The sequence below is a fragment of the Hetaerina americana genome, unplaced genomic scaffold (genome assembly GCF_022747635.1).
Source record: "Hetaerina americana unplaced genomic scaffold, ioHetAmer1.1.p SCAF_24, whole genome shotgun sequence".
NCBI classification, from domain to species: domain Eukaryota; kingdom Metazoa; phylum Arthropoda; class Insecta; order Odonata; family Calopterygidae; genus Hetaerina; species Hetaerina americana.
Genome location: NW_027286808.1, coordinates 3,520,485 through 3,533,012, shown reverse-complemented (window position 1 = coordinate 3,533,012; position 12,528 = coordinate 3,520,485).

Genomic DNA, 12,528 nt, shown 5'->3' with positions numbered 1-12,528 from the left:
TCGCTCCTCCTCCCCACTCCTACCCCATCTCTTCCTTCCCTATCACACGACTTCAAGGAAACTTCTGAGACTATTTTTTTTCCTTCCAGTCCGCACGTCCGGGCAGGGAACTCTTGGCGCGCGCGGCTGAGCCCCGATGCACGATTTAAGGCCCTTGCGGGGGAAACGGCGAGGGAGAGAGTGAGGGGGAGAGAGTTATGGGGGTATGGGTACCGAAGTAAAAGAGGGGGTGGGTTCTCGTATGGCGAGGGAGGAAGGAGGCGTGGGAGGAGGACGGAGCGGCGGCGGCGGGTGAGAGCAGGTGGCGAAACTTCATGAGATGTGGACGGAGAAGATTTCTTGAAGAATGCCGGAGCACGGAGGCCCGCATGGAGACACCTGAGCATCGCAAACATTACCCACCCCTGCCGGTTAAATCCTCCGCCGCCGCCACCACTCCACCAAGCAAACCATTCCAAACTCTCCTTTCCCTCCACCAAGCCCCAACCACTGCACTCCTTCCTCCCACCCCTCTCGAGGCGGCAGCCTCCGCTTCATAACTCAACTCACTAATTAATAAGTTGCCTCACATCTCGAGCTAAATGCAAGAGAACTATGAGAGTGGATGTCTCTCCGTCCTCTTCCAACCCTCCCCCTCTCCCTACAGACGCAGACCAGGGAGCAAGTCTCGCTGAGTGTCACCCACTCCTCTTCACCTCCTCCTGCTCCCACTCCCGCATCACGCGGTTGTGCATTCCAGGTGATGTCCGGAATCGGGCGCGCAAGAGAGTTTGCGGCAAAATGCGGTACGGAGCGAACGGCAGGGGAGGAGTTGGATGGGTGGGGGAAGGGGGGGTTTCCGTGAGGGGGTGTAAGCCGAAGGATATTAAAGCGGAGGGTTGCTCCGGACGAGAGGGGGTGAGGTGGAACGGAAGGAGTGGACGAACGTCTCCTTTTAGGAAGGAACCTGCGACCCACGCGACACCCCTGCCTTTCCTAACAGCCAGTCCCTCCTCCAAACCGTCCGCCCTACTCCCGCGATGCCCTCGGCCCATTGCCCGTAAATAACTGGGATGTCCGCATGCATGGCCGCACGCTTCCTTTCCCACGGCCGAAAACTTGCGGCAGGCGGTTTAATTAGATCGTTCCGATCCCAAGGAGGTGGGTAAATGCGGGAGGGGATGTCTTCCGAAAGCACACACGAGGATTTGGACAAAGGTTGCACGCTGATAATAGTGGGAAAAGGAAAGGGGACAAAAAATCCATAAAAATTGCCACGGCCTAAGTATTTTAATTAGCTATCAAATTAAGCTAATTTTCCTCCATAAGGACCTGAAATACCTACGAGGGATATTTATTTAAATAATATTTAACACTGCATCTCTGTTTTAATTTTTATTAATATTGTTGAGGCATTATGAAAAGATATGTCTACCAAAGCTAATTGTTTATGGAGTAATATAATGATACTTTGTAATAGCCTTACTTCAGCATAAAATTTAATTTATTTCTGAATTACAATGAAAATAACTGCGAAGAGGGATACCCCCGTTATTATTATTATATTTTTTATGATAGGAATAATAAGTTGTAATACCCTTATCCTAATATTATATAACTCTGAAATTTAATTTGTTTGCTTGCCCTTTTACGGACATATCACGCCGAGGCAGTACAGAGTAAGGGATTCTATTTTTTTGCATAAAGGGTAAAAATACACTAAGTAACATAGACAAGGTCCGATTTGGGTATGGTGCACTTTCCCGGGAAATTTTTAACATAGAAAAAAACAGTTTTTAGAATAAATCTTTCTTTTTTGCACACAGATGGCAGCATTTGTTTAACTCAGAATGAAGATTTCATTTCACACACTTCAATTAGAAGCGATAGTTAAATTGTCGCATTTTTTCTCTACTTATTGTATCACTAACAAACGTAAATTATGACTTATGCCGATGCCAGTCTGGTATATTGCAAACAACTACTAAAAAACTCGATAGTATCGGATTATTTCTTAAAATATTATTTTAAGAGTCCATCATTTTTTCCGGTAAACGACTACCCTAAAATTTGATCGCCTTGAGTTTCTACGTCAAGAGTTCACTTTTAAATGAAAATGGGAAAACCAAGAATGTTGTTTATAAAACCGAAGTGCAATAATAATCAGTTATGGTGTATATAAAGCTGTATCGCAATTATGATAAAATAATATAAATTGTTTATTACTACAGTAGTATTTCAATATTATGCTGCATATTAATGACAGCAATTATTTCATTAAGAATTGCTTATATTTTACGCGCACAATACTGCCACTTTACAGACGTGCATATTATAATGATACATTTTAAATCCAGTTACAACTGTACGGATTGGTCCAGCAAAGCTGAGAAAAATCCTCAGTATGTATTAATCGTAAAATTTAAATATTAAGTGGAATCGAGACAGCCAAAATTTTTCTTTCCGCTTTGGATAAGTTCCACAAAGTCAAGCCTGAAATTACCGATATAATAAAATGGACATACACTCATATTTCGAAATTTTCGGTGGCACAACCAACCACCTTCTGTGGGCAGGAGGAAATTGGGAAGTATAACGAGAGTATGGTGGTGAATGAAAATGGAGCGGGGGCAAGGGCTGAGAGGTGTGGGATTGAAATATAAAGGTTCGGTAGAGGAGAAGGAAAGGAAAAAATTCTGGATGGCTGGGTGTCTAATGTCTAATATTAATCTCTGGGTATTTTATTGTTATTATATTATATTAGACATATTATTAATATGTCTAATATCAAACTCTGGGTCTTAAAGCCATATGCACGCCTCTTCTATTGTGTTATGTTTGAGTAAAATGACGAAGGGTGGAAGGAATGCTATAATGGATATGGCATTTGTTGGAGTGTTGCAGTAGGAGGTGTGATTCGGGATTGGGAGCATCGCAGACAGGGAAGAATGTTAGCACGAAGCTTCGTGGTTATTGATCCTAATGTTAATGGAGGTACACTGACCAATGTATGTAGATGGCGTGACATAGTTGGCACTTCAGGAGATAGACTGCATTGCTGGAAATGCAGGAGTAACGTATGGGCGAGAGAGAGTTAAAAAGCGGGCGGGAGAGGGATAGGATGTGGGTTTTGAGACTTAGATATGTTCTACATCTTGGTTTGTTTCAGGGTATGGGAGTGGTTTTGGGACCGAGTGAGGTTTTAATAAGTGAATTGGTTGATTTGTGTTGATCTGATAGATTTGAATGAAATGGAGGGGCATTAGGGAAAAAGTTTTGTCGTGGAAGTATGGTCCTTGACGATGGTGTAGAGGGTTTTTAGGATCGATCACAGAGACTCTATGCCAGTGAATTCTGAGGTACAAATTGAAAGGGAGTAGGTGTCGATGATGGACGAAGGTTTGGGAGCGTGCACATGTCTTAGGATTCTTTTGATCAAGAAGGGTTCAGGGCATCCACGTTGGAGGAGGGAATGGAATAGGTTTTAAAGGAATTTATCAGGAGAATTGGGATGATTGCAGGTTCTGTGCCTGTGTATGGAAAGGGATAATAGGATGGAGCGTTTGGTATAAGAGTGGTAACTGTTATATTGGAGGTATTGTTGCTTGTTAGTTGGTATTTTATGCATTAAAGTGTGTAATATTTGGCCTATTAGTGATTAGAGAAGTAAATGGTAGATGTAAATGAAACGGAGGATGAAGCACTGAGGTAAGAGATAAAGACCTTCTGAGATTCAGTACCATTTAGCCAGTGAAGGAAAATATCGTCAATATATCTCAGCCACACTAGGGGTTGTAGGGGTTGATTTGATAGAAATTAGTTTCTAGTGAGACCGAAATAGAGGTTGGCACAGGAAGGGCTGAACCTATTTCCCATAGGACAACCGTTAATCTGTATTTAGAATTTGCTATTACTTTTTACTATTATTGAAATACGGGTGAGTATGAATTGAGAAAGACTAAGAAACAATGATGGCTTAGGACTTACGGAGAGCTAGTACTGTAAGGAGGAGAGACCTTCTGAGGGGGAATGGAGGTACAGAGGGAGGTGGCATCAATGGAGGGCATTTGGTTATCCGGAGGAAGAGAGGTTGATTGTAGTTTTTTACAGGAAAAGTATGCATCTTTTATGAATGATTCATAAAAGAACTTCATCCTCAAAAACATATCATGTTTATTTATTTTTTAAAACTTTCGACTAAAGTCTAAGGAATCGTATATCTCATGTATCCCATGATCTATAGCAAGAATCCGAATTTCCTTCTCTGCTTAATAAGTTACGAAACTTCTGAAACATTCACTAGTGCAATGAGTTGCTAAAATGTAATATCTTCCCCGACTGCTAAAACATTGAGCTATAACATTCAAGGAAGTATTATTATTTTCCAGCTATATAGGAGTGTTTGAGACACAAGAGTTTAGAATAGAGTAATGGAGCTTTATCACTGAATAACAGAAAAAGGAGTTAGACAGAAACAGCGATAAAGTGACTGGTAACTTGGCTATGTTTTGACAAAACTTGTTCTGAACGTCGAAAATGGATGTGAAAACAGCAATAAGGAAATAAGATAGGAAACGAAAGAGAAGAATATGAAATGCATTAATCTCATATGAGAGAGTATTCCACCACATATGAGTAGAGGTGAAAGCTAAAATCAAATAATTTAGCAATTATTGGCCATTAAGGTTATATACCAATTATTAATAATGGGGAGAACAAAATCTTTGGATTTCCTAAGAAGAAAACATGATAGTAATAGGGGGTTGGAATGTGAAAATGGGAGAGGGTATACATGAAAGTGGGGTAGGGGACTATATTTTAGACAGTAAAATGACTTAGCCACGAAATCAGACGTAGGTATGCGTGGAAATTGCCTGGAGAGTAAGGGTGATACGAGGTCTGTTCAAAAAGTATCACGAATTTTGCATTTTCGCGGTTTACATATATTTGATTTTCGATTTTTTTTACTTTATGTTGGCACTTATGTCTCTCACTTATGCCGAAAAGTTCGGCCATTTTGAATGTTCAGTTTAATGTTGACAGTTGTTTTTCTTGGACGTGTTTTGGCTTGTCTTCGATTTTTGCCTGTTCCTAAAAATGGATCAAAGAATCGGCATCAAATTTTGTGTGAAACATGAAATTGAGTGCGCGAACGTATTCCGAATATTGACTGTGGCATATAGAGAAACTAACTTTGACCGAATTAACGTTTATCGGTAGCATAAAATGTTGGCCGAGAAGATGTGAACAACGAAGAGCGTGCCGGACGCCCGAGCACGTCAACGACAGACGAAAGCATTGATGAAGTGAAGAAAGTAGTATTGGTCAATCGTCGAATCACCGTTAGAGAAGTTGCTGAGGACCTAAACATATCGATTGGCTCGTGCCATTCGATTTTTACCAATTATTTGGGCATGACACGGGTCGCCGTAAAATTCGTACCAAAATTGCTCGATTTCGACCAAAATCAGCAACGTATTAGCATTGCTAATAAGGTGTTGGTGACGAATCATGAGTTTATGCTTATGGCGTAGAAACTAAAGCTAACTCATCCCAATGTAAGCTGCAGCACGAGAAAAGACGTAAAAAAGCGCGCCAAGTTCGGACGAATGTGAAAGTTTTGCCTAGAGTTTTCTTCGATTGCAGGGGCATGATGTATCACGAGTTCATATCTTGGGGTAAAACGGCAAATAAGGAATATTACCTACAAGTTATGCGCAATTTGCGCGAAGCAATCCGCCACAAAAGCCCGGATTTGTGGAAGAACAAAATTTGGCTATTGCACCATGACAACGCCCCTAATCACACATCGTTACCTGTGCGCTAAATTTTGGCCCAAAACATCACACTTATGATGCCGCAGCCACCGTATTCCCCAGATCTGGCCCCCAGTGACTTATTCTTGTTCCCGAAATTGAAGAGGCCCATGAAAGAACGACGTTACGCTACGGCTTGACGGCATCGAAGAAGGAGCTGAATAAGATCACAAAAAATGATTTTTTGAAGTGATTCGAGGATTGGCAAAAACGTTGGGACAAGTGTATAATATCTAATGGGGATTACATTGAAGGGAACAAAATAGATATTCAATTAATAAATAAATAATTTTTGAAAAAATACAAAAGTCGCGATACTTTTTGAACAGACCTCGTATAAGTTATACCATATTATTGTTAGGTACAAATTTTGCAACATAGGTTCCTTAAATTAGTGGAAAAAACATGCGTTGAGATTTTTGAGAAAGAGAAAGGATAATTTAAATGCTAAAATTTTCAGGGCAAAGAATAGAGCAAGTAAAAGTCTACCTTGGAAGTATTTTCATCAAAATCGATAAACAAAGCAAGATGATCAGAAGAACGTTAAGAAGGACAAGTTTTCACAAAGAGACAATTGATGATAGAGATGCTGATTAAGAATGCCAAGAAAAGATTAATTTATGGGAAAAGTGGTTTTGCACGGGGCGGAAACTTGACCATTGAAGCAAGGTTGTAGGCGAAAAATGAAGGTTTTTCCAGATGAGTATGAGGAACAGTATGGGGAAAGTGAATTGGGCAGAAAGGAAAACAAACGAAGAAGTTCTATGCATGGTGAGGAAGGAGAGTGGATTGCTAGAAGAAATCCAATTGAGGCTCTAATGGTAAATAAAAATCGTTTTGCTAGGCGATGGAATGTTGAATGCTGACTATGATAGACGAAGGAACATTAGGTTAGCAATGAAGAGGAGGAAATAGGATGAGCATGTTAGTGGGAATGAGGGGAGATAGAATGTACATATGAGGAGTGGAAGATGTGTTGTTGTGTGTGTGGTCAAGTTGTCTATTGAATAAGGTTAATGCATGTAGGAGTGCTATTATCGTGTCCATCCAAAAGCTATCTTAAAAGACAGAATACCAAATCATAATAATAACTAAAATATTAGTCGGAAATACCAACATAGAGAACTTTAGATAGTCAAGACAATGGTGACAGAAAAACCTGTTTTGTGATGCTAAATCACTTCCTTGGTTGACTAGTTTGCCTGGCAAGAAAGATGGTCACGTTAAGGACGATTGCGTTAGTTTTGATTTATAAATTTCACTGATGCTTCCCGCATTTCGAAGGCCGAAATTTTATTTTGACAAAAATTGCAGGTAAACGGCGATTCGTAAAGAGTTTGAAATTGATATTCAATTTCCAGACTATTATTCCTTCCACTAAAACAGTTCTGCTTATCTTTTGGAAGTTATTTCCCACCGAAACCGGTCCCCCTTACTAAGGGGGGACATTAAATACTTTGCTTCTGATGGAACGATCTTTGGCTTAGGCAGATTAAGTCCTTTTGACCCTCTCTTATTAGGAATCTGAGATGGTAGGATGGCGAGAGACAAATTCGCATGTGATTGCTTAGATTTTCATTTGACCTAACCTATCACCATGCATCAATTGTGTCTTTAGCTCGTCATAAGGCATGAAATATGCAACCGCTAGGGTATAGGGTACAGCCGGAAAGAGCCCTCCATAGGTGAGCAAGTCTAGAAGAGTAAAATTAGATTTTAAAATGTGTCATTGTACACTGATCAATGATTACATTCTGAGAGATAGTTGAGGTCGATACTTTGTGGAATCTCATTATAATGAAATGGAAGTAACGAATAAGACTTTACGTTTCAACAGAATAGAAATTTTATTGAAAACAAGCTTCGCTACGCTGTGGGATCATCGGGACTAGTGGTACAAGATAGATTACACACATTTATGTATTATCGACAGATGAGGTCGGACGGAAGACGGGGCGAGCGTTGATGTGAGACAGGACTGTGGGAGGGGATAAGAGTTTAGCGATTTCTTTTCTTTTCATACTACTAGTACTTTGCAATCTTAGAACCAATTGCTAACTTTTAAAGCTAACTATCAACAAATCTCACAGCTCCATTTCAATGCTATAAAACTCCCCCATTCTCCAGCCTTTACGGGAATTATAGACAAATCCGTACAATTTTCGCATAAGTGCAATTTTTGTGACTACGTAGCCGTGCCAGGCTGATAGCCATACGCAGTCCTGAAACAACGCTCAAGGATTTCCTTGGTATCTGAAAATTTGTGAAACGCAATATTTTCAGCGCAACAAATGAAAATAAGAACCGATGTTGACGATGAAAGGCGCAGAGTGAGACAGCAATAGGGATAAGAGAGAGTGAGAGAGATAGTAATTAAATCAGAAGAAGGGCGGGAGGTGTGGGATTAGGGGTCAACAAGGGAACGGAGGACGCGCGCGAGGAGGAAGTGAGAAAAGGGTTTGGTAATGAAAAAGAGGCGGACGGAGGAGGGGCACGGGTCGGGGTGGACAAATGGGGGGAGGGAGGGAAGAAAAATGGCAGTCATTTCGAGTGTGGGAAGCAGCGAATCAAAAGTGGGAGAGAATTGGAGGCGGTGGCCGTGGGGATGGGAGAGAGGACTGAATACTGGGAAGACACCACCGAGGGGGGCATCTGCTGGAGAGAGGCGGAAAACGGTGGAAATGGAGGGGTCGGGAGGGGAGCCGTGGGGGTGGGGTGCGCTTCGTTTTTTTTGTTAGGGCCGACCCACCTGGGGACTCGCGCGTCGCGTTTCAATTCCGCTTCTTCATTTGTTTTCGAAAAAAGTCAAATGTACTCTTCGAGATTAAAAAGTCTCGTTTTTCGGCGGATCTGGCGGGAAAGAGTAGACCTCGATTGTTTAAATTCAATTGGACGTTCGAGGGAAGTGGAAGTGAAAAAAAAGAGATCGGGAGCAGAGGGACAATGGGACGAAGTAATGGAAATGCATTTTGCTCTGATCCCCCTCCCGCCCTCTCTTTTCCATTTACCCAACCGAAAAATGGTATGGAATCATCTCTCGCCAGGTTGAGACAATTGATATTTTAGCTGGAGGAATTCCGTGGGGGTAAAAGAAAATAAAGAGTTAACTTAAAAGATATCGATTACACATAAATATGATACGGGAAATAATTAAATTTGCCGGAAAACATTTGTCGATGACTACTATTCTTTTTTTTCCCAAGTCGCATCTCTGCGGCGACTAATTAACTGGGTACCCGAACCACAGGACGGAGATCGATTCCAGAGCAGGAGGTTTGATTTATCCAGCAATCTAGTGACGGCTTGAATGTCGTACAGATAACAAAATCCCGGTACAATGTTTGAATGCCTGTCGGATGGCGCATTCGACTGCTGGCCAATGGCAATCTTTCACTGATGGAAACTCTTCCGCACGCCAGCCTTCTCTTTCCCTATCCTTTCAGCATGACTCTGCCCAAATCAAGCACTCATCTTTGACAACACAAATTAACTCGAGCACCGATTGCATTGATGCAAATTCCGCATACCTATTGGATTCTAATGCTAAAAAGGGAAACTTCAATTTATATTTTCAAAAGGACATTTATAATGTAATAAAACAAATATCATGGACATAAAAAGTACTTAATCATTTTATTGAATGTGCGGTACGAAGAACATTCCGTTCCTCAGCAGCCACCATTAGATTTAATTACGGGACCGAACGCGAAGGTAGGCAATGGAAAAGCGATTTAAATTAGCAAAATCCACTCTTATCAATGTGCCGAACGGTCTGCTTTTACGTAAATAAGCAGATGGATTTCCCCCCGTTTCCGCCCCCATGCCACTCCGCCCGCGTTCCTCCATCTCCCAGAATACGCTTCCTCGGAGTTAGATGTCCGTGTTAAAGCGGAATCAACGTCGTAACCCAATAACACGAACCTTACTCCAACGCAATCGCACCCTCTCGCCCCCTCGAACCCATCCCTACTCTTTCCTGCGCTGAATCAACTCCATTTTCTGACGACCGTTTCCGGGCAACTGACACAAAATAACTCCTCTCCAGTGCAACTGACACTTATGAGAACACCTACATCTCTTGTTTCTGGTTCCACCCATTACTGACGATGACTCTCGTGCTATTTCCTCTTCGCTTCCCCGCAATTATTGACGAACAGACATGTCAAGGTTGTAGCGGGAGTGGATATTGCAGCAATTGTCTGAGAGAAGAGAGGAGGTTTTTGAGCGATGCAGACCGGCAGATGCTCAATTTAGCCACAAGCATATGCACGAAGACGATATTCTGTGAAATAATTTCGATTTCACAAAATACTTCCTCCAATGAATACCTAAATTCTCATGAGTAAACTCCTGTAATAACTCGGATAATCGCTCATTTTGATTTAGATGGAATTTTACCTTTAAATAGAACTGATTGCTGGTTAAGTCACGCACTGAAATTTAAAATTACAGTGACTAGTGCGAACCACTGAAATATAAATTGTCTCATTCGTATTGATTCATTCCGATCCTTAAGAGTATCCATGATATAATATGCACAAAAATTAGTAATCTACAATAATTCATATTTTTCTCGGGAACTGTACTCATTTAATACTTGTTCACTAAACAAGGCAAATGTGCGATGAAAAACAACGTATTAAGTCAACACGTAAGCGCATCTCTCATTCATGTAAACTTTTTACTGTAGATATAATATCGGGTGAATGTAAAACGAAAACTTTTCCTTCTTTGAGAGAAAACGATGCGCCATTGATATTGGATTTAAATTTTCATTTCTGCGGTCATAAATTGTTGCTAATATCTTGACCATAATTCACGAAAGGCAGCCTAATAACCGTAATTAATATCCGAGTAACCTTTTCAAAACTTCAAAGCCCTGACTGCCGGAAGAAGATGCTGAAAAGATTACATGCGTCCCTTTCACGAGAAAAAAGAATATACTATTGAGTTCATGTAAACCAGGTTAAAAAACATAAATGCAATCCTCAGAATTTTTTTATTTTACCATTCGTCTTAGTGAAGGTTTATTTTTTGATGAGTTAGTCATTCTTTCTACTATGAAACCAAATTAATGTTTTAGATATCTTGAGTATTTTTAATCAATTCATTTAAATCAAAATTGCCTGAAAATATCTCTTTATTGACGGAAACAACATTAGTTAGAATTTATAGTTTTTAAAATTAAAGTTTTCTTTTTGAAATTGTTCTCAATTTTTACGCAAATGCAATACAATGGGTTCCCCATTTGCCTGGAAGTTTTTAATGTCAAAGAAACTCCTGCTTAGCAGTGTGTAGAGTTAATATTTACTGTGTATGTAAACATATGGGTATGCTATTCTGGACCTAAAACATTTAACAGAAAACCAGGGCTCAAAATTTAAGGGATGATATTATTCTCATGGACGAAGTTTAAGAGGAAGAGCCCGAAACGAAGAAACCTAAAATGAATAATTATGGGTAGAAAAACCGAGCACTCCATATTTTTCCAATTTGATGAAATGTAATTAACTTATTGAAAATGTGACAGCTGATTCGACGCATCATAGTCATGTCCAACGTATGACGATAAAAAACTTGAGTGATTGTTTTCCTTCGGAAGATAGCTAAAACCACAGAACGATTTTAATTAATCAAGTGCATTAAAAAATACTAAATTGACCGTCACAATGTCAAAATGGAAATGGATACCGTTTCGAGTAAAGAATAAAAGGGAATGACACTTCTGGGAATGGATGGAAAAGGTTATTGATGAAGCGGGAAAATATTGGCATATCAGTATTTTTAATCTTACGTTATATCCATTTATTCAGAACTAAGCTCGTACCCTTGTAAAATTAATAAATAATCTAAGAGACTCCGTAATAAAAAATCAACCATATTACGAATAAACGTTTGGAGCAGTAAAGTAGCATGTACGCAGATTATAGTATGTGACTAAATCATATAATATATTTCCCAAAATTCAATTCTTAGATTCCTAGCAACGCAGAAAAACCTAGTCAGAAATATCCTCACATTTTCTCCAAAGAAACATCTTCGTACCTATAAGGAATAAATAGACTGCCACTGGCAGTGATTCCTATGAGATCAATATCAATTTTTTATACTTTGGAAATATTTTGGCTATGACATTTACGATTTAACCTATTTATTTTCTGATGCTCTTTAGAATGGATTGGCATAAGCTTCGATTAATCCGATCAAACAAATAAAATCATAAATACCAGGAAATTAAAGTTACCAAAATTATCCTCGAGTAGAAATCACATGACATGGGAAACTTTTATTCGCTGAATTTAAATCAATAATAAATGAATGCGAGAGCCAGATTGATTGAATGGACGGTATATAAAATATTCTTAATAAAATATCATTAATATTTAATGCGATTTATTTTTTCGTTCCCTCTAAATATCTTTTCCCGAGGCCAATCCGATTCTGGCGTTTAAAAAATGCGCACCCCAAAACGTTGGTTTTCATTTCGTACCAATCAAATGTTGAAATTTGTAGGGATGGCACAATCAATTCCCGAATATTAAATCAAATTTTGAATAAAATAAACCTTATCTTCTTATTTAATTTACTCTCGGGATTACATCGCTTGATTTTTACCACAAACTAGAGCATAAAATGGAATGCAGTCGTGTAGCACTGCCCTCAATAGCAAACGTCTCTATCAATCAATGTCATTGAAACCAAAACAGACGGGACGAAAGAGATATTTAACTCT